The 18,824-nt window shown below is 41.9% G+C and overlaps 1 protein-coding gene and 1 long non-coding RNA gene across 2 annotated transcripts in view; one reads left to right on the top strand and one right to left on the bottom strand.

Annotated features, from left to right (window-relative positions):
* Window positions 1-7,278, top strand: part of LOC141991025 (uncharacterized) — a 44,052-nt gene extending 36,774 nt beyond the window's left edge. The window contains exon 4 of the long non-coding RNA XR_012640315.1: window positions 7,142-7,278. This is a non-coding gene — a long non-coding RNA (uncharacterized LOC141991025). The remainder of the gene's footprint in view (window positions 1-7,141) is intronic.
* Window positions 1-18,824, bottom strand: part of MTUS2 (microtubule associated scaffold protein 2) — a 470,923-nt gene that overhangs the window by 348,785 nt on the left and 103,314 nt on the right. The window lies entirely within an intron of this gene.

The following is an 18,824-nucleotide window of genomic DNA, read 5'->3' as shown; positions in this document are numbered from 1 at the left end:
CTGGTCGCACCTCTCTACCAGCCACCCTGATAACCGCTTGCCACACCTTTCCACCAGCTGCCCACTCACCAAGATGTCTTCAGGGCCCTCCCCACACTTAACACAGCTCTCAGTGATTTCAGTTGTTAGTGAAGGAGCCTCACTGATGGTGCACCCTGCACAGTCTCTTGCAATAGAGGCACTGTCCCAAAGTAGGTCTAATACTTAGACCAAGGCATCAGTGATTTCAGCTCTGCAGCATGTAACAAGACTCTCAAGTGAGTCTAAATTAGCTCTTTTATTATACCAAGGAAGGGTCAAATAGTGTCTAGGATCCTTAAACAGGAGCCACACACTCTCTAAACTCATTGGGCTTTGGAACCCATGTCCCCTGCCTAACAAGTGATGTTCAGCTGAGGGTGAGTCTCTCTATTGGGGTATTCCAGGTACAGTTCTTCTGCCCTCGGGTCACACAACGAGGATAGCAATCCTTTATTACTCCTGTCCCAATAACAAAGAGACTGGGGATCCAACACCAGCCACAAGTGACCATTTGGGCAAGCAGTCCCATCATGCTGAGCATCTAGGCAGGGTGGGTGTTTCCATGCAAATGAGATCACCTTCTGAAGTCTTTTTCCACAGCTCACCGCTAGATATCAGGGGAGAGCTCAGCCAGACTCTGCTTACAATTGTGTGCCCACTTTCCCAGGAGAAAGTGCTCTCCTCTCTCAGAAAAGAGAGGGCAGTTTTCACAATAAGCAGCTGTGGAGGCAAACCGAGACTGGGCTGTAGCCATCAGTACAGGAACAGAAAAAAGATCACGTACAATAAATAGTTTTGATATATGAAAAATTGTGATTTTTTTTATCATGAGCACAAATACTTCTGAAAGGGGTGAAATTTGGAGCACAGGCATAAAGTTTCTTTATGATCCTTTGTAAAACAGACAGTAGGGTTTCTAGACGGAAGAATTACTATGTGAATTTACAATACTTTCCCAACTGAAAACAAGTACTTATCACTTTCAATTTCAATTGACTAAAACAATGAAAATTTGATAGGCAATTCATGTAACACACACAGATTCTCTCAGTTGAAGAGACATAATTCTTTTTAAAATTATGGAATGGCAGTATCTGTGTTTACTGTGGAATAAATTCAGAAATGAATGGCATAAAAATGAACTGAAGGGACAAGTCACAAAGCATTCAGTCACACAAAATTTACTAAGTTACACACTGTTTATCTACTGGTATATGTCATAAGAAGTAACAATTTAAATAAACAGCTTCTTTAATAGGTAGTAAAGTGCTATTGATCTTCCAGCCTCACAGTGCATTCTGTAATCATCAGTCAGGGTTATTCTCAACCTTTATTAATTTGCAACTTTGGGAGGCACTTCAGAAACAGCACATTAAGTTAGGTCTTGCAGCAGAGACAGATGTTCGAGGGAAACCAAAATTCAAAGTGCAGTCCTTTTTATTCTTTTTTCATTGATCAAACTTTTAAACAAAAACAAGCCATTTTTATTTGTTACATATATTGTGAAAAATGTTCTGCTGTAAATTAACATCCACAGCGCACCAAGAAGGTCCACAAAGGCATTCGACAAAGAGATTATACCACAACGTTTTTAATCAACAACACTGGCATTTCTGAGAGGGATGAGGAAACTAATGAAATCAGTAGGAGAAACATCTCAAACCAAACAAACCATTTTTTGAGGTTCATTCAGATTCCGTGTCCTCTCCTGACTAGAGATAGATTATCTAAAGTGGTCCTTGCAGTCCTCGCATGTTATCTGCTATGTTGTCTTCTTGCATAAGGAGAAACCAGAAATGTACTGTCCTTTTTGGTGAATCTTTCTGCTCTTCAGAAGACCCTGCTATCCTTTCTGGCTTCAGGATGTCCTTTTTCAGGAGTTGCCAGGCTGTCCATTGATTCAAGTCTGTCCTGCTGGAGCTCATACCTTCCACCCAAGGGACTCCATTGTTAATTCAGAATGGGGGAGAGGATTTGAGATCCTAAGGCTGGATCTGCTATCCTTGTGCAAAGGGATTTCACAGTACTGTGGATGAGCTTTGGGATACAGGTTACAGAATGCCTTTTAAAACTGTAAAAGTGTACTTAGATTTCCAGAAAGCCTTTGACAAGGTCCCTCACCAAAGGCTCTTATGTAAATTAAGTTGTCATGGGATATGAGGGAAGATCCTTTCATGGATTGAGAACTAATTAAAAGACAGGGAACAAAGGGTAGGAATAAATGGTAAATTTTCAGAATGGAGAGGGCTAACTAGTGGTGTTCCCCAAGGGTCAGTCGTGGGACCAATCCTATTCAATTTATTCATAAATGATCTGGAGAAAGGGGTAAACAGTGAGGTGGCAAAGTTTGCAGATGATACCAAACTGCTCAAGATGGTTAAGACCAAAGCAGACTGTGAAGAACTTCAAAAAGATCTCACAAAACTAAGTGACTGGGTAACAAATTGGCAAATGAAATTTAATGTGGATAATTGTAAAGTAATGCACATTGGAAAAAATAACTTCAACTATACATACAATATGATGGGGGGCTAATTTAGCTACAACTAATCAGGAGAAAGATCTTGGAGTCATCGTGGACAGTTCTCTGAAGACATCCACGCAGTGTGCAGCGGCAGTCAAAAAAGCAAATGGGAATCATTTAAAAAAGGGATAGAGAATAAGACGGAAAATATCTTATTGCCCTTATATAAATCCATGGTATGCCCACATCTTGAATACTGTGTACAGATGTGGTCCCCTCATCTCAAAAAAGATATACTGCATTAGAAAAGGTTCAGAAAAGGGCAACTAAAATGATTAGGGGTTTGGAATGGGTCCCATATGAGGAGAGATTAAAGAGGCTAGGACTTTTCAGTTTGGAAAAGAGGAAACTAAGGGGAGATATGATAGAGGTATATAAAATCATGAGTGGTGTGGAGAAAATGAATAAGGAAAAGTTATTTACTTGTTCCCATAATATAAGAACTAGGGGCCACCAAATGAAATTAATGGGTAGCAGGTTAAAAAAACAAATAAAAGGAAGTTCTTCTTCACTCAGCGCATAGTCAACCTGTGGAACTCCTTGCCTGAGGAGGTTGTGAAGGCTAGGACTATAACAGGGTTTAAAAGAGAACTGGATAAATTCATGGAGGTTAAGTCCATTAATGGCTATTAGCCAGGATGGGTAAGGAATGGTGTCCCTAGCCTCTGTTTGTCAAAGGGTGGAGATGGATGGCAGAAGAGAGATCACTTGATCATTACCTGTTAGGTTCATTCCCTCTGGGGCACCTGGCATTGGCCACTGTCAGTAGACAGGATACTGGGCTGGACAGACCTTGACCCAGTATGGCCATTCTTATGTTCTTATGTTTAAAATGACAAATGAGTGGAACCCAGCAGAGGGACTGGGTCATGCTACTTTTTGAGGACATCCACAGAAAGCATGAGTGGGCAGCAGCTTGCCCCACAAAGAGAAACAATGCTTTATAAAGGGTGGGGCTAGCAGCAGGTTCCTGGCCCTCCCTGAGAGAGTAAGAACATCCACCCCTGAGGGATAATAGGCTGCCAGTCTCTTCCCCTCTCTCAAGAAGAAAAATACAACAAGGAGAAGAATCCAGGCCTGTATGTGGGACAGTGTCAGTTGAGGAAGTGGAGGGGAGGGCTATAGGGTTTGATGGAGCCTTCCTGGACCAGACTTGTCCTCCTTCCAACATTTTAATATGTTGTGCTTTGATAACTGCTGGGTATATTTTCTGCTGATAAACATTTTGGTGAAAAATGACACCATTTCTCATACCAGAAGTATGGGAATCCTAAGAAAATTACAAATCAAATTCTGTCATAAGCTGTTTCAGCATTAATGCAAATCATTAGCGTTTAACTGTAATGTGTATACATCTAGTTTGTGTTAATCTTCTGATGTAGATAACTGGTTCACAATTTTCTTAAACTGTACTACTTTATTGCTGGTGTCAATGATTATGCAAATTTTCAGGATGCCAGACACCAGCAGAAGATTGCTCAGAAATGCCACTCTTTATTCAGAACTGTGGGTAAGGTGATGGCCTTCCCCAGGGGAACCCACAGGAAGGAAAAGAAAAGCTCTGAGGGTCCCTGTGATGGGGTGGACTAGGCCCTGAGGCCCCCTGCTGGAGGCCTTGTGGCCCTGCCACACTTCTCCCCAGAAAAAGGGCAGTAGGGAGATCCTCCAAACTGCCTAGAGCAGCTGTGTGGGAAGCAGCCAATCAGCAGGCTAATATAAAAAGAGCTGCACTTCCCTGCAAAAATCCCCACAGGTTGCCCCACAGGTTGGCACTATATATCTAGTGGATGGTGCATGCCACAAGAAGGGTGGCACCGGGCACATACCAGATCACAGCTCAAGGGGTGGAGATGTTAGTGGCGTAAAACATTCACTTCTCAAATCAGGTCTTGGCAGGTATGTGAAGGAGAAATTGATTTTCAGCTGTTCATTTTTTTCATAATATATAATGTTACTTGGAACTTTAAAGTCTAATAGTATATGTATAATGAACTTTGATATAAAAAATATTTTACAAAAGTATTACTGGTTATATCATTCATTTCATATGAATATGGAATATCCCAAATTCAGGGTGATATTATACTATCAATTTCTAAGTAGAACTCTCCACTTGAAATCAATGGGGAGTGCTGCTGAAAACTTGACACAATACAGCCTAAATTTACCCCAACTCTGTTTCAAATAAAAAATTGAAACAGGAAGTTAAATAAAGCTTTAAACTCTGCCATCTTCTACAATTCTACCCTTTGTGACAGGGTCGGGCCGGATGGCTACAGGAGAGTAACAGAAGGCAGATATATTAGCCCCAGGTTCAGTAGGTCCCTTTTCCCTGGGTAAGGTAACAGGGAAGGTTTCAGAACAATCAGGAACCTTCTGGAGACAATTAAGACAGACTGATTAGAACACCTGCAGCCAATCAAGAAGCTGCTAGAATCAATTAAGGCAGGCTAATCAGGGCACCTGGGTTTAAAAAGGAGCTCACTTCAGTTTGTGGTGTGCGTGGAAGGAGTGGAAAGCAAGAGGCGCTAGGAGCTGAGAGTGAGAACGCATACTGTTGGAGGACTGAGGAGTACAAGCATTATCAGACACCAGGAGGAAGGTCCTATGGTGAAGATAAAGAAGGTGTTGGGAGGAGGCCATGGGGAAGTAGCCCAGGGAGTTGTAGCTATCGCACAGCTGTTCCAGGAGGCACTCTAGACAGCTGCATTCCACAGGGCCCTGGGCTGGAACCCGGAGTAGAGGGCGGGCCCGGGTTCCCCCCAAACCTCCCAACTCCTGGTCAGACATAGGAGGAGTTGACCTGGACTGTGGGTTCACGAAAACGGCCAAGCTGAGGGCTGCCGTGAAGCTCCAAGGCGAGCAAATCCGCCAATAAGCACAAAACCCACCAAGATAGAGGAGGAACTTTGTCATACCTTATTCAGGATCACCACCAGACTGGCACAGAACACTTGGGATAAAATTAGGATAGCCTTGAATTTAGGAAATGTAGAGATAGTGGAATATTGTCAGAAACATAATTTCAGGGAAAAGTACATCTACCAGGAGATGTGGATGAGAGAGAATGAACCACACATGACAGATCATTACATCACTTGATGCACTACTGGAAGCTGCTCAGAAGCCATGGTGATGAGTGGTATATGAACCTAGTTCTATTCTGTATATCATACCTTCAGTCCCTGTCTTTCAAGATGGCCAATAAGAGACTCTTCTGTAAAACTCTCCTTCAAATTTACAATGGCAAAGAAAAAAACAACAAGCCGACCAATCTTAGTGTCTAGAAGGTAGTGAGAATTGGTTTGGGCACCTGTAAAAACTTCATAAGAATCTGTGAAGAAAGGGAAAGTCAGCCAGCCACCTTCCCTTCTTCCACACTTTGTTTTAGATGAAAGCTTCAACAGCCCCAAAACTGTATCTCTAACACCAATACTTTATCTCCCTCAGACTGAGACTTTTTGGGGAATGTCTTTTCTTCTTTTATTGCTGTGCTCTGACACAGAACCCTTGATCATTTTAATTCACACCTCATGTCATTATCATTCTTTACTACCATTACTGTGTCTTATTGTTACTTTTCTCTTTACAGTATTCTACAGTAGTGAGTGAAAAATTGTAAGGAGAAAATTATAATTAAGTTTTTACATGAAATGATGAGTTGCAAGCATCCAGATTTCTCTTTTTTAAACCTACTGAACTTCCAAGGAAAATCTAGTTACTAAGATATGTAGAAAGTCATGCGGGCTGGGATTATCAAAGGGGCCTAACTCCCTTAGGTGCCTTTGAAAATATTAGCCACGGTCAATATAGATGCTAGACATGTATTAAGGTCCTACAGGAGACAAGTCTTCTCCTAGACATTTCATTCACTTCTTATGATTGAGGTACAGCTACTTCATGGTCAGACTCTGCTACCCTTACTCAAACTGCATAGTGCCTGCAAGTTGTCCCACTGATTTTAATGAAAATACTTGTGGAGTGAGGTACTATTGAACGTAAGGGTGGAAGAATCTGGCCCTTTAATTACTAAAACACTACCAGATACAGCCCAAAAGGTCATATAGAGGGGAATATGTAGTGTTAGGCATATGAAAAAGAATTAGATCTAATGAGCATATTTATATCCCAAATCTTCATAATTTGGTCCATTCTGGAGAGTGTTCCCTATCTGGCTAAACTGAAGAATTATACACAAGATAGGGCGATGTTAACTGTTTTATTGAGTTTGCGAGACAAAGTAAGCTCTTACAAGTCAGGTGCTTCTAAACAGACAGCTGCCTGCAGCACATACATTAGCTTATTTAATACAAAGCATGAAACACAGTCAAGATAAAAGGGATTCTCCGTTTTCACTCTGAAAATCATTTAAAAATAGACTACATTTTGCTAATGGTGATGGTTCTGTGGCTAGAAGGCATCTGGTACATTTTCCAGATCATGAAAGTGTAGTATCCAGAACAAGTATCTATTATCAGGTTATTATTTTATAAATCCTTTACTGGGGCTCAATATCCTACAGTGGGAGGGGAATAGGCTCTCTATCCAATAACGTACGTCTTTTCCAGCTCTAACTTCTACATTACCCTATTTTAGGATTGCTGCCACATCAGAGACATTGTTCCTCTCCTACAGCCATCAGATCCTCTTTATCATTGGAATAATAATCATTGCTCACCCTGTGATTTCAAAATGCTGAGTTCTTGGTTTTATCAGGATTTTATTTCGTTGCCCCCATGGAAAGCCCAGGTAGGGGTTAACATTATTTTAAATATTAACATAAAAGTGAAAAATAATAAATAAGAGTGGCTCTTATTTTAAAATATGTCTCACTCTGAACCAGTGGAGAGACGTATAATATGCACCTTACATTTAGGGCTAGATCATGTTGTGTGCTGTACCAGTATGTTTCTCTTCCTTCATGTGCAAGCAACAGGTCAGGATATCCCTCTAGTGTTCAAGAAAAACCAAGACAAAGGAACTGGCGGGGTCCTGTGACAGCCAATGCATCGGGCCCCTGCAGGCTTAGTATGTATGCAGGATGGTGCCCATAAAAGAAATGACAAGTTGATAGAGGCAGCTTGCAATGATGAAAGCTTCCCTGTGGCATACATACTACCCTTGAAAAATGAACCCCATCAGAGCAGCTCCATCTTTTACCCACACTCTTCTCCTGAACCATTGCTATGGAGATGTGAGTGGAGCAACACAGGAGATGTGGAGGGAGGAACACATGGTCTTGGAAATCTGGAATTAATGATATTAAGCAGCACTCCATTCCAGGCATCAGTGGTTTGCAAATATTTAATGCAGAGGTGAGCAAACTACGGCCCGCCAGCCACATCCGGCCCATGGGCCTGTCCTGCCTGGTCCCTGAGCTCCCAGCTCGGGAGGCTAGCCCCCGGCCCCTCCCCCACTGTTCCCCATTCCCCGCAGCCTCAGTGCACTGCGCCGCCAGTGCTCTGGCCCGCCGCTCCTGTCTAGCGGCGTGCGCAGCGCGGCTGGCTCCGTTTGCGGGAGGTTTAGGTTGGATATTAGGAAAAACTTTTTCACTAGGAGGGTGGTGAAGCACTGGAATGGGTTACCTAGGGAGGTGGTGGAACCTCCTTCCTTTGAGGTTTTTAAGGTCAGGCTTGACAAAGCCCTGGCTGGGATGATTTAGTTGGGGATTGGTCCTGCTTTGAGCAGGGGGTTGGACTAGATGACCTCCTCAGGTCCCTTCCAACCCTGATATTCTATGATTCTAAGCTCCTGCTGCTCCGAGCAGCATTGTAAGGGGGCTTGGATGGGGCGGAGGTTTTGGGGGGGGCAGTCAGGGGACAGGGAGCAGGGGGCGGTTGGATAGGAGTGGGAGTTCCAGGGGAGCTGTCGGAGGTGAGGGTGTGGATAGGGGTCGGGGCAGTCGGGACAGGGAGCAGGGGTGGTTGGATAGGGGGTGGGGTCCCGGGGGGCGGTTAGGGAGTAGGGGGAGGTTGGATGGGGCAGAGGTTCTGGGGGGGAGGTCAGGGGATGGGGAACGGGGGGGTGGGTGGATAGGCATGGGAGTCCCGGGGGGCCTGTCAGGGGATGGGGGGGTTGGATAGGGGTGGGGTCCCAAGGGGCGGTTAGTGGCAGGGGTCCTGGGAGGATGCAGTCAGGGGACAAGGAGTAGGGGGGTTGGATGGGTTGAGGGTTCTGAGGGGCGCAGTCAGGGGGCAGGAAGTGGAAGGGGGCAGATAGGGACAGGGGCCAGGCTGTTTGGGGAGGCACAGTCTTCCCTACCCAGCCCTCCATACAATTTGGAAACTCTGATGTGGCCCTCGGGCCAAAAAGTTTGCCAACCCCTGGTTTAATGTATTATGCCCCAAGGTGGGAATTTTCTCCCTGACAAATACAGTTTGATATTCAAAGCAAGCTAGAATAAAGGGACATTTTGCGGGCAAGCACAGAAAAATCAACATTCAGTCCACACTGCACACCTGTCCTCAGTTGTGCTTTCTTTTTTATTGTTACTCTGAGAAAACATTTGAAATAAATTTATGATCTCAAAGTGCTGCTGGAACACACCTCATTTCTCAAATTCCATACTGCCTCCCATTTACCCCTTCCATCCAGCCCTATTCTTTCCCTACCTCTCGGGGAGTGAGAAGGCAACCAGCAAAGAAAAAAACCTTTTAACAGAAGTATACACCAAGCTGATCAAAGTGTGAAAAGCAATAAGTGGGAAAAGTAGATTAACAGTTGCCACACATAATATTCTCTTATCTTCACTGTTTCAGTGAAGAGATTCTGTTTTCTGGCTTGGAGGATTTAAAGGGTCCCAAATATTATCTATGTCCCATGAAATATCATCATTTTTTGATGTTGCATTTTGACATGCTTTATGAAGAACGAATTTATCCAGAGAACCAACAATTCCTGGTGCCAACACATTAATCTGATTATTTTGCCAAATGTGCGTGTCCAGATCTGGCTGTTTTTGGGGATTCCATATCTTGGGTCTGGTAAATAGTCATTTTCAAGCAAATTTTAAACCAAATAAGCATTTGTGCTTAAAGTTTAGATCTATTACTTACTGTCCAATCCAGAATGGCCTTCCTAGCTATTTCTTTACATGATGGGTTAGATCAACATAAAACATAGCAATTAAAATATGAGAAATAAGCAATATTTTTGCCTCAAACTATGGAGTCCAAACAGCATATCCAGCACATCTATGACAAGGAAATATATAATATTTGGCTATCATTTTTCCACTCACATTGCAACCATATATTACACAATACATAGCACAATATTACCTGAAAAACTCGTATGGCAGAATTTGAGAGTTGGGACTGCAGTATTTTGTGGCATATCTCAGTGAAGTGAAAGGCATGGGATGTCGTCTTGAATGTGATTTGCCTCCTAAAAACCAGAGTATGTTTGCCTTTCACGTCACTTCTCCATCAAATGCAGCAGTCACCCTGCATGGCTTGTATAAGCAATTTCCAGTCAGGTGTGTTATTTCGCATATGGTGTTCTAAAAGCAGTTTAATATAGTCCAGAGTATTCCAAACAAATATCAGTAAATGTGTATTGAATTTGACTTGTAATCTTTAGAAAATAAAGAATATCTACTCATTTCTGTCACCAGATGACCAGCCATATATCTGGGGCAATATAATCCATTCATTTACATATAGATCCAAAGACTCCCAAATCTATAGGATATCCCCAACTGACAGAATTTGCATTAATGTAACTGATTTAGCTGAGAGATATGTAAAAACCACACAGAGGCAGATAGCTCCCCATTGACTATGAGGAGGCTACGTTTGTTGTTTTCTTCCATTATAGAATATACAGTGCTCATGAAATGTGCACTTGTTTCTGATAAGCTTATGCAAAGAATTGCCGTGTAGACCAAAACTGTAAGGGCCTGATTCTCAATCCCATGTGTACATCAAAATCATCTGGAAATAGAACAACAGGTATGTATGAGCAAGAAATAGTATCTATGCTAGCTGTCCAGTACAGTCGGTCAGAAATTTTTTGATGAAACTGTTATTGTCAGCAAATGCCAACTCATTGAAACAAACTTTTCTCAAGAACATATCTGTTTCAGTGAAATTTTGCCGAGAAATGGCTTCTTGGGTCCAGAATGGAATTTCTGGCCAAAAGACTACCCCAGAATAGGCAACAGCCCAAAGGTTTGATCAGGGACTTATACCGGAGTCTCCCACATTCCAGGTGTGTGCCCTCACCACCAGGCTATTGGGAATTCCGGGGTGGGTCTCTCTGTCTTTCCTGTTAGAACTGTTTCACTTCGTAGAAACAATTAAATCTCAATTTTTTTCATGGGACAGGAAAGTAGTTTCCCATCCAGCTCCAATGTCCCAGATAGGTCTATTCAGACAACCTGTGGAAGGGGGCATGCAGGACTTGGACCCAAGCTATTTACATACTTGTGTCAGAATAAAAGGCATCACGTATATAACTCCTAACAGCAATATTTTCCACATTAGCTGAAAACCCATGCACAATATATAATCTCAGACACTTAGTCAATGAAGAGCTGTCTATGTATAATTTTGTATATCTTTCAACTAAAATCCAAATCCTAATTTAAAATTTCCAGTTCAAGGATATTATATTGATTTTTTTAATCACCTTTGGAGGATTTTGGGGTCCAGAAACCAATGAACTGGTGTTATTCATTTTTTAAAGTTCTGTTTTTAAACAGTGGTAGCTTTGTGAGAAATGCTTTTTGTGTAATAATTCAATACAAATTACAAATGAGCCTAATTCTCTTATCACTGGGAATGAGAACAGGACAAGCTGGAAATATTTTCCATTATTTATTTATTTTATTTATTTAAAAAATTGAATAAGCTACCATTATTTGCATACTTTTGAAATATTAAAACCATAAAACGCTGCACAAAATATAAATTCAAATAAAATTAAATCAAAACTAATGGTATCAACCCAAAATATAATAGAATTTGTACAACTAAAGTCCAAAAATAATCCCCTTTCCACAAAAGTCCAGGATTACAGATGGATTTTACACTAGGTTAGGTGATACATGGTCAGTTGTCATACTGACATACAGTTTGGAATTATCAGCATATTGAATATAGAATTATAAAAATGCGGGGCTGGAAGGGACTTCAAGAGATCATCTATCCATCTCCTCCACACTGAAGCAGGATTGTGTACCCTAGACCATCCCTGACAAATGTTTGTCTACGTGTTCTTAAAAACCTCCAAGTGATGGGGATTCCACAACCTTCCGTGGAATCCTATTCTCATACTTAACTATCCTTTTAGTTAGAAAGTTTTTCTAATATCTAACCTTAATCTCTCTTGCTGATGATTAACTGAGTCCTTCTTGGTCTTCTCTCAGTGGATGTGGAGAACAATTGATCACCATCCTTGTTGGGATATGTAAGGGTTAAGTAAAAACTGGGGAAACTGCTGATGTGCTGACATGGTATTAGGGAGTAGAACCCGGGCAGGTACAGTTACTGCACTTGATAGATAAAGTGCCATCCCTGTCCCTTCCCTTCTGCTTGTTAAGGATTGATAAGCGTTGCAGCTGCATAAGGAATGTGGGTGTCTAAACAATATCCTTTGTGTAAAGAAGCGTTATCGCCCCCTCCCTTCCTTTCCCAGCTACATAAACGACCTTGGGGTCATGGCCCCTTCCTCCCTTACCTGTGAACTGCTGCTCAAGGAAATTTGTGCCTGCAATTGCTGCAGAGAAATGTATCTTCAAGGTAAAAATGTCTGTAGAATATGCTTAATGCTGTAAACAGTAAACAGGGGCGGGAATAAATATATTCAGCATATAGCTATTAATATTCATTGTATGGGTGTTCATATTACTCTAAGGTTTAGGACGTATTGTAGTAAAAGTAGGTATTTACATATTAACTTAGATAAAAGAGTGTGATGTGATTAGCTCAGTGCTTACTCGACAATTGGATCGAGGGGAACAAGTATCGCAATAAAGAAGCTCGTTTACTCAATACATCTTTGGGTCAGCCTGCTCATTCTCTAACAATCTTCTTAACAACCTTCCACATATTTGAAGACTTATGTCCCCACTCATTCCTCTCTTCTCCAGACTAAGCATGCCCAATTCTTTCAGCCTTTCCTCTTGGATATTTTTTCCAAACCTCTTATTTTTGTTGATCTCCTCTGGACTTTCTCCAATTTGTCCACATCTTTCTTAAAATATCCAGGTTTGGGTAGGAGATATCTTAATATGGACCTTAACATCACACTACTGCTCTCTTTATTTAACTCTTCAGAACGCTATACAGGAAGAATGGAAATTGATAATATAAAATGTAAGAAGGGATAATTATTATTTATTATTTCTATTAGAATGTCTGTTAGAGGCCTCATTGTGCTAAGCACTCTTATTCACAAAGAAGAAATGGCCTTACAAATTTCAGTCTTAGATTTGTATTAGCAGGAGTGTTGTAAGCAAGACAAGAGAAGTATCGTATATTCTCGTTCATTAGCCCATTCATTTATAAGCCGACCCCCCCAAGATGGATAGGTAAAAATAGCAAAAACTGTATGACCCTTTCATAAGCCGACCCTATATTTCAGGGGTTGGCAAACTTTGACTCCTGGCCCATTAGGGTAAGCCGCTAGCGGGCCTGGATGTTTTGTTTACGTGGAGCTTCTGCAGGCATGGAGTCCCTCAGCTCCCTGTGGCCGCAGTTCGCCGTTCCCAGCCAATGGGAATGTGCCACTTCCCGCAGCTCCCTCTGGGACTCCATGCCTGCAGAAGCTCCACGTAAACAAAATGACAATGTATTAGGTATTCAATTCAATGATTCCATAGAGTTTAAAATCATCAGATTTTGGTGTAGACCCATTTATAAGCCGACCCCCGTTCTTTGATGCATCACTTTTTTACCAAAAATATTCGGCTTATGAATGAGTATATAGGGTAATTCTTCCACTCTATTCTGCACTGATTAGGCCTCAACTGGAATATAGTGTCCAGTTCTGGGTGCCACGTTTCAGGAAAGATGTGGACAAATTGGAGAAAGTCCAGAGAAGAGCAACAAAAATTATTAAAGGTCTAGAAAACATGGCCTATGAAGGAGGATTGAAAAAACTGGGTTTGTTTAGTCTGGAGAAGAGAAAATAGAGGGGACATAACAGTTTTTAAAGTACATAAAAGGCTGTTACAAGGAGGAGGGAGAAAAATTGTTCTACTTAACCTCTGAGGATAGGACAAGTAGCAATGGGCTTAAATTGCAGCAAAGGCTGTTTAGGTTGGATATTAGGAAGTTTTTCCTAACTGCCAAGGTGGTTAAGCACTGAAATAAATTGCCTAGGGAAGTTCTGGAATTTCCATCATTGGAGATTCTTAAGATCAGGTTAGACAAACACTTGTCAGGGATGGTCTAGATAATACAGTCCTGCCATGAGTGCAGGGGACTGGATTAGAATCATGACCTCTGGATGTCCCTTCCAGTCTTACCATTCTATGATAAAACATACAAAAAGTGGAGGAAGAGGAACACAACAGAACTAGGTACAAATTTTATATAAACTATATTAATTCACTCAGTCATTTCACTGGTACAGTATCATGTTTATTGCTCTCTTTATATATAGCTCTCCAGCTGTGTGCAATCAAAGACTATTTATGTAGCTTTAAGTACATCATAAAGGCAATACATTTTTTATTAGTGACTAATTCTTCTGTGTTGTACTTTCACACAGCTACTTTTCTGGAACCAAAATACTCGGTCTTTCCTTTTTACACTAACATTTATTGGCTCTCCACTGGAGTTGTGTTATACAATAGAGGACTTTTAACATTTTCTTCATCTAGAAGGTAGATGTGACAGTTCAACCGGACTATATCAGCACAATCTAAAAGCTGAACAATTTTGATAATGCAATTGATTCCTTACAACATGATGCCAGGGAAGAGATTATAGAGACTCACTAGGATTAGAACCCATGGGGCTTGATTGTGATCTCAGTTATGTCAGTGCAAACCCAGAGTAATTTAATTGATACCACTGGCTCTAGATTTACAGCATTGTAATGGAGATCAGAATCAAGCCTCATAACTTCCATTAGAAGACTGCCTTTCACTTCTTCTTGCATAATTTCAGTATCATTCATAGTAATTATTAACTTTCTAAAAAAATACAAGACAGTTTATTTTATGATTTATTGTTTTTAAACCATCTATTAGACACTGCAGAGCAACATAGTGCATTTTAAGCTGCTAGGTACATTGCTAGCATACAGTTTGAAATGGTTTCCTCATTACAAAAAATAAATATCATTCACTTAACAAACAAACAAAATTCCATTCACTGAGATGACTCCTCAGGCCACAAGAAAGACTTTAATATGATCAATTTGCCAAGTCCTCGACCCACAGCATAAGCAGGGCTCAAGCATATAGGTTAAGTGCTGGGTATCTCCATGGAGAACAGGGAAGAAAGAATCCTTCCCAGAACATTATTTGATGACCCCTCTTTAGGAGATTTAGCCATTCGGTCCACACAGCTGCATCCTCTCCTTACCTTGTCCTGCCCCAACTCAGCCCCTACCATCCCTTTGTGCTGCTGCAGAGAGCCACTGCAAACCATTGTTCCATGACCACCGCAAGGGATGGACTGTGCCCCAAATAGACTTTCACACTGTGCATACTGAAATCACAGAGGCTCTGTTGAATTTAAGCCTCCCTCCCCCCTCCACACATATGGAAGAAGAAAGGATTTTACCTTATGTCACTAGGATTGTATTTAAATTTGAAAACTGAAAGAGACAAACATCAAATTAAATGTGGCTGTGCAATATGTGTTTAATATGAGGCAATCTGGATCTATTCTCCTCATCCTGGGAGCTGCTACAAGGTAGTTTCATAACACAGATGCGCCTCACAGGAATAATGATCGTCCAAAAACAAGCAAGCCAGCAGGTCCTCGCTTGTCAGACTGTTTTCCATTCCTCCTCTCCTCTTCTTTCCTGCCTTGCCAGTAATACACCTGCCAACCACTTTTTCTTTTCACCTCTTATGGATTCCTAGTTTTTTTAATTCTATTTTATTTTCATCTTCCTAATATGATTGGATGCAGTGTTGTAGCCGTGCTGGTCCCAGGATTTTAGAGACTCTCTCACCAACAGAAGTCTGTCCAATAAAAGATATTACCTCACCCACCTTGTCTCTCTAATATGATTAGCAGTTACATAATATATATTCATCTGCCAATTAGATAGTATATGCATAATTTGAAACCACACACACATACCCCTCAATTCTCCATATCTTCAGTCAGCATGGGAATGGGTGGGAAGGAAGGAAAAAAGATGGCTTCAAGCAACTTTTGAATGCCCTGGATTCTCAGCCCAGACTGTAAATTAGAGGTGTGTGATGGGGTGTACAAGTCCCAGAATGGTGAAGTGAGGTTAGAGACCAGCTCTGGGCCCAGAAGGCCCTGCCCAGCCGCACCTGCTGGGCATTCTCCCGTTGGAGGCTGGGCTCAAAAGGGAGCAGCTTAATTCAGTCTGGGCAGACAGAGCAGGGGAGAAGTCATGCACTGAAAGCTCCTGCAAAGAAGCACTGGGGCTCCATGCACAAGACCCCACTGCCGAGCCGCCACAGGCCCTTCACTCCACGAAGGCAGGGAACGATGGGCCGTGGCTGAGAGAGGAAGACCTGCTGGAGTGTGATCAGAAAGAACTCCAGGGAGAATCCAGAAACTGATCAATTGTGCAGACAGAGGAACTGAAGCTGGGGTAGGAAGTGGCCCAGGGAACAGGGCTAAGGGCATCTGCTCCAGGCCACATATTTGAACTATTGTTCACAGGGCCCTGGTTTGGAAGCTGGTGGAATAGGGAGGGCCTGGGTTCCCCTACCCCGGCCATGGGTTCTCACCACTGGGTGTTACAGCCCAGACCATTGCTACTAGGTGGTACTGCCAGGTTTGGACCTCAGTGCCTCATGACAGGCTGCTCTAATTTATGTTCTTATTGGCTCCCAATGGGCCATCCACCACCCAACACTAGCCAGAGCACAGCAGCACTCTGGTCACAATCCTACTTTCCTACATCACACTACTAGTTCACCCCATACTAGGGACCAGGATGGTGGGCAGCACAGAACCATTTAAGGAACTTTGTGGTTTTGGGGGAACACACCCTTTATGCTCTTGGTATTCTCTGGGAGCCATCTGCACTCAGCTTATTGCCTCTGCTGAGTGAATCCATGTAGTTAATTCCTTTTTGAATAGCTACCTTTCAAATTTGATTGGTAGATATGGATTGTGTATAATTTCTGAGAGATCACAAAAACCGATGCAATTAAGCTCTCAACCATTTAAGATCAGCTACACAAAAATCTTGTTTTGCTTTTGTTTTTCAAGAGCCATCAGTGACTGAGGCCAAAAGATAACCGAAGAAGAAATCCCTCAGCAGAAAATCTGTTTCTTCAGTACAAACACAGAAACTCACTCTAAACCATCTCAAGCCCAGTAGGTTAATACACACATAATAGAATTGCATTCTGTGTCCCACATTTATTTTTACTTCAACTAAACAGGCACGTGTGACCTAATTCTCACACTGATTTTTATCCGAAAAGAGAAGACGTCTCCATTCCACCAACTCTCGGGGATAGCATCCACTCTGTGCCTCTCCTTGTCCTACATTATTAGCAAAGTGCTTCCTACCATTAGACAAAAATTCCACAGATGGTTTTCATTACCAATGCCATGCTAATGGTTACATTTTGTACAAGCAGCAGCCCTTATGTTGTCGCTACCATTCTGAGACCGGCAAACTATTGAGCCATACCTTTCAACAAACCAGCTAGTTCTTCAAACACATTCTGTAACTGTGGAAACAATCTCACTAAATAGATTTGTGAGTCCTTCTCTAAGAGCAGGGTGTATGGGCAGCATGTAACAAAATGAAATTCAGTTAGGAAAAATAAAATAAAAAATATTTTGGGGGAAATTATGATAATAAAACATATATCTGGGAATTTACTCTGCACTTTACAAAACAGATGAGACATGTTCCCTGACCCGAAATTCTTACAATCTAAGTAAGAATACATACATTCAAGACAAGAAACATATAGCCGCTAGTCTAGCTCAGGGTCTACAGGGTATTAAGGCTATATCTACACTTGGAGCCAGGGGTGTGCAGAGTACCAACCCACTCAGGTTGGTACTCTGCATAGCTAGCCTGTAGTGCCACTTGCTGCTGTCCGTGCCATCATGGCTACACTACACTACTATTTTTAGCGCACTAGCTTGATGAGAGCTAGAGTGAGTATGTCTATGCAAGCTGGGAATCATACACTCCGCTCCAAGCACAGACATGACCTGAACGATAAGAAAAGGGAAGGATGGATCAACTGAAGAGGTGAATTTTAAAATGGAATTTGAAGGAAGAAAGAATGCATGTTGATGAATGAGGACATGAAGATGTTCCGGGTGTAAAAGGCACAAGGCCAGCAAAGGAGATGATGATGCAATGGTGGTTCAGCGCACAAGGAGCTGGTGCATAAGGAGCTTGTATCCCACAAGGTGAAGTGATAACAAAGATAATAGGAGAATGCTACATTATACAGACTTTGTAGGCAATAAAAAAAAATGACAGGTGAGAAATATTCAGAGGGAGGGGAGCAATGTTGAAAGACTTCACTGTAACAATGAACTAAATATATGCTCAGAATACAATACGATGGGAAAAATCCTATGCGAATTTGGGCTGGACATCAGATTCCAGACCAGAAAAAAGACAGCTCCTATCCATGTAGCACTGGTGGGACCTCTCACAGAACAATACACACAGTTCTGGGCACCTGGGCAGCATATCCTCTAACTGTCCTTTTAATGCAGGTACAATACCTGCATTAATAAACGCAACACTTGCCTAAGACCATCTGTTCTACAACTCCAGCTCCAAGCACTACCACACAGAAGAATGCTTTGGTTTTCTAAATATAAAAGGGTGGTTCCTTCAGTACATTACAGGAGACTGAATATTTGAGGTTAATAATTTAATTTTTCAGAGGCAGACCATGGACTTCTCATCCCTGTAGGAAGCACACAAGGCACACACTTAACACACATTCCTTCTATACATCCATGAGGCACTTAATCATTTAACACAACACAGTTGAGCTGTAGTTCCTTCCATCTCCACTTTCTATGTTTATGTAGAAGGAAAAATATTGTCTCATAACTGGCTACAAAAGTCATGTGACAAATAAGCAAATTTGTATTATTTACCCCTCAGATGTTAACCCTGA

The sequence above is a fragment of the Natator depressus genome, chromosome 1 (genome assembly GCF_965152275.1).
Source record: "Natator depressus isolate rNatDep1 chromosome 1, rNatDep2.hap1, whole genome shotgun sequence".
Taxonomy (NCBI): Eukaryota; Metazoa; Chordata; order Testudines; family Cheloniidae; genus Natator; species Natator depressus.
Note: the sequence above shows the minus strand (reverse complement) of the source record. Positions and strands in the feature narration are given on the sequence as shown.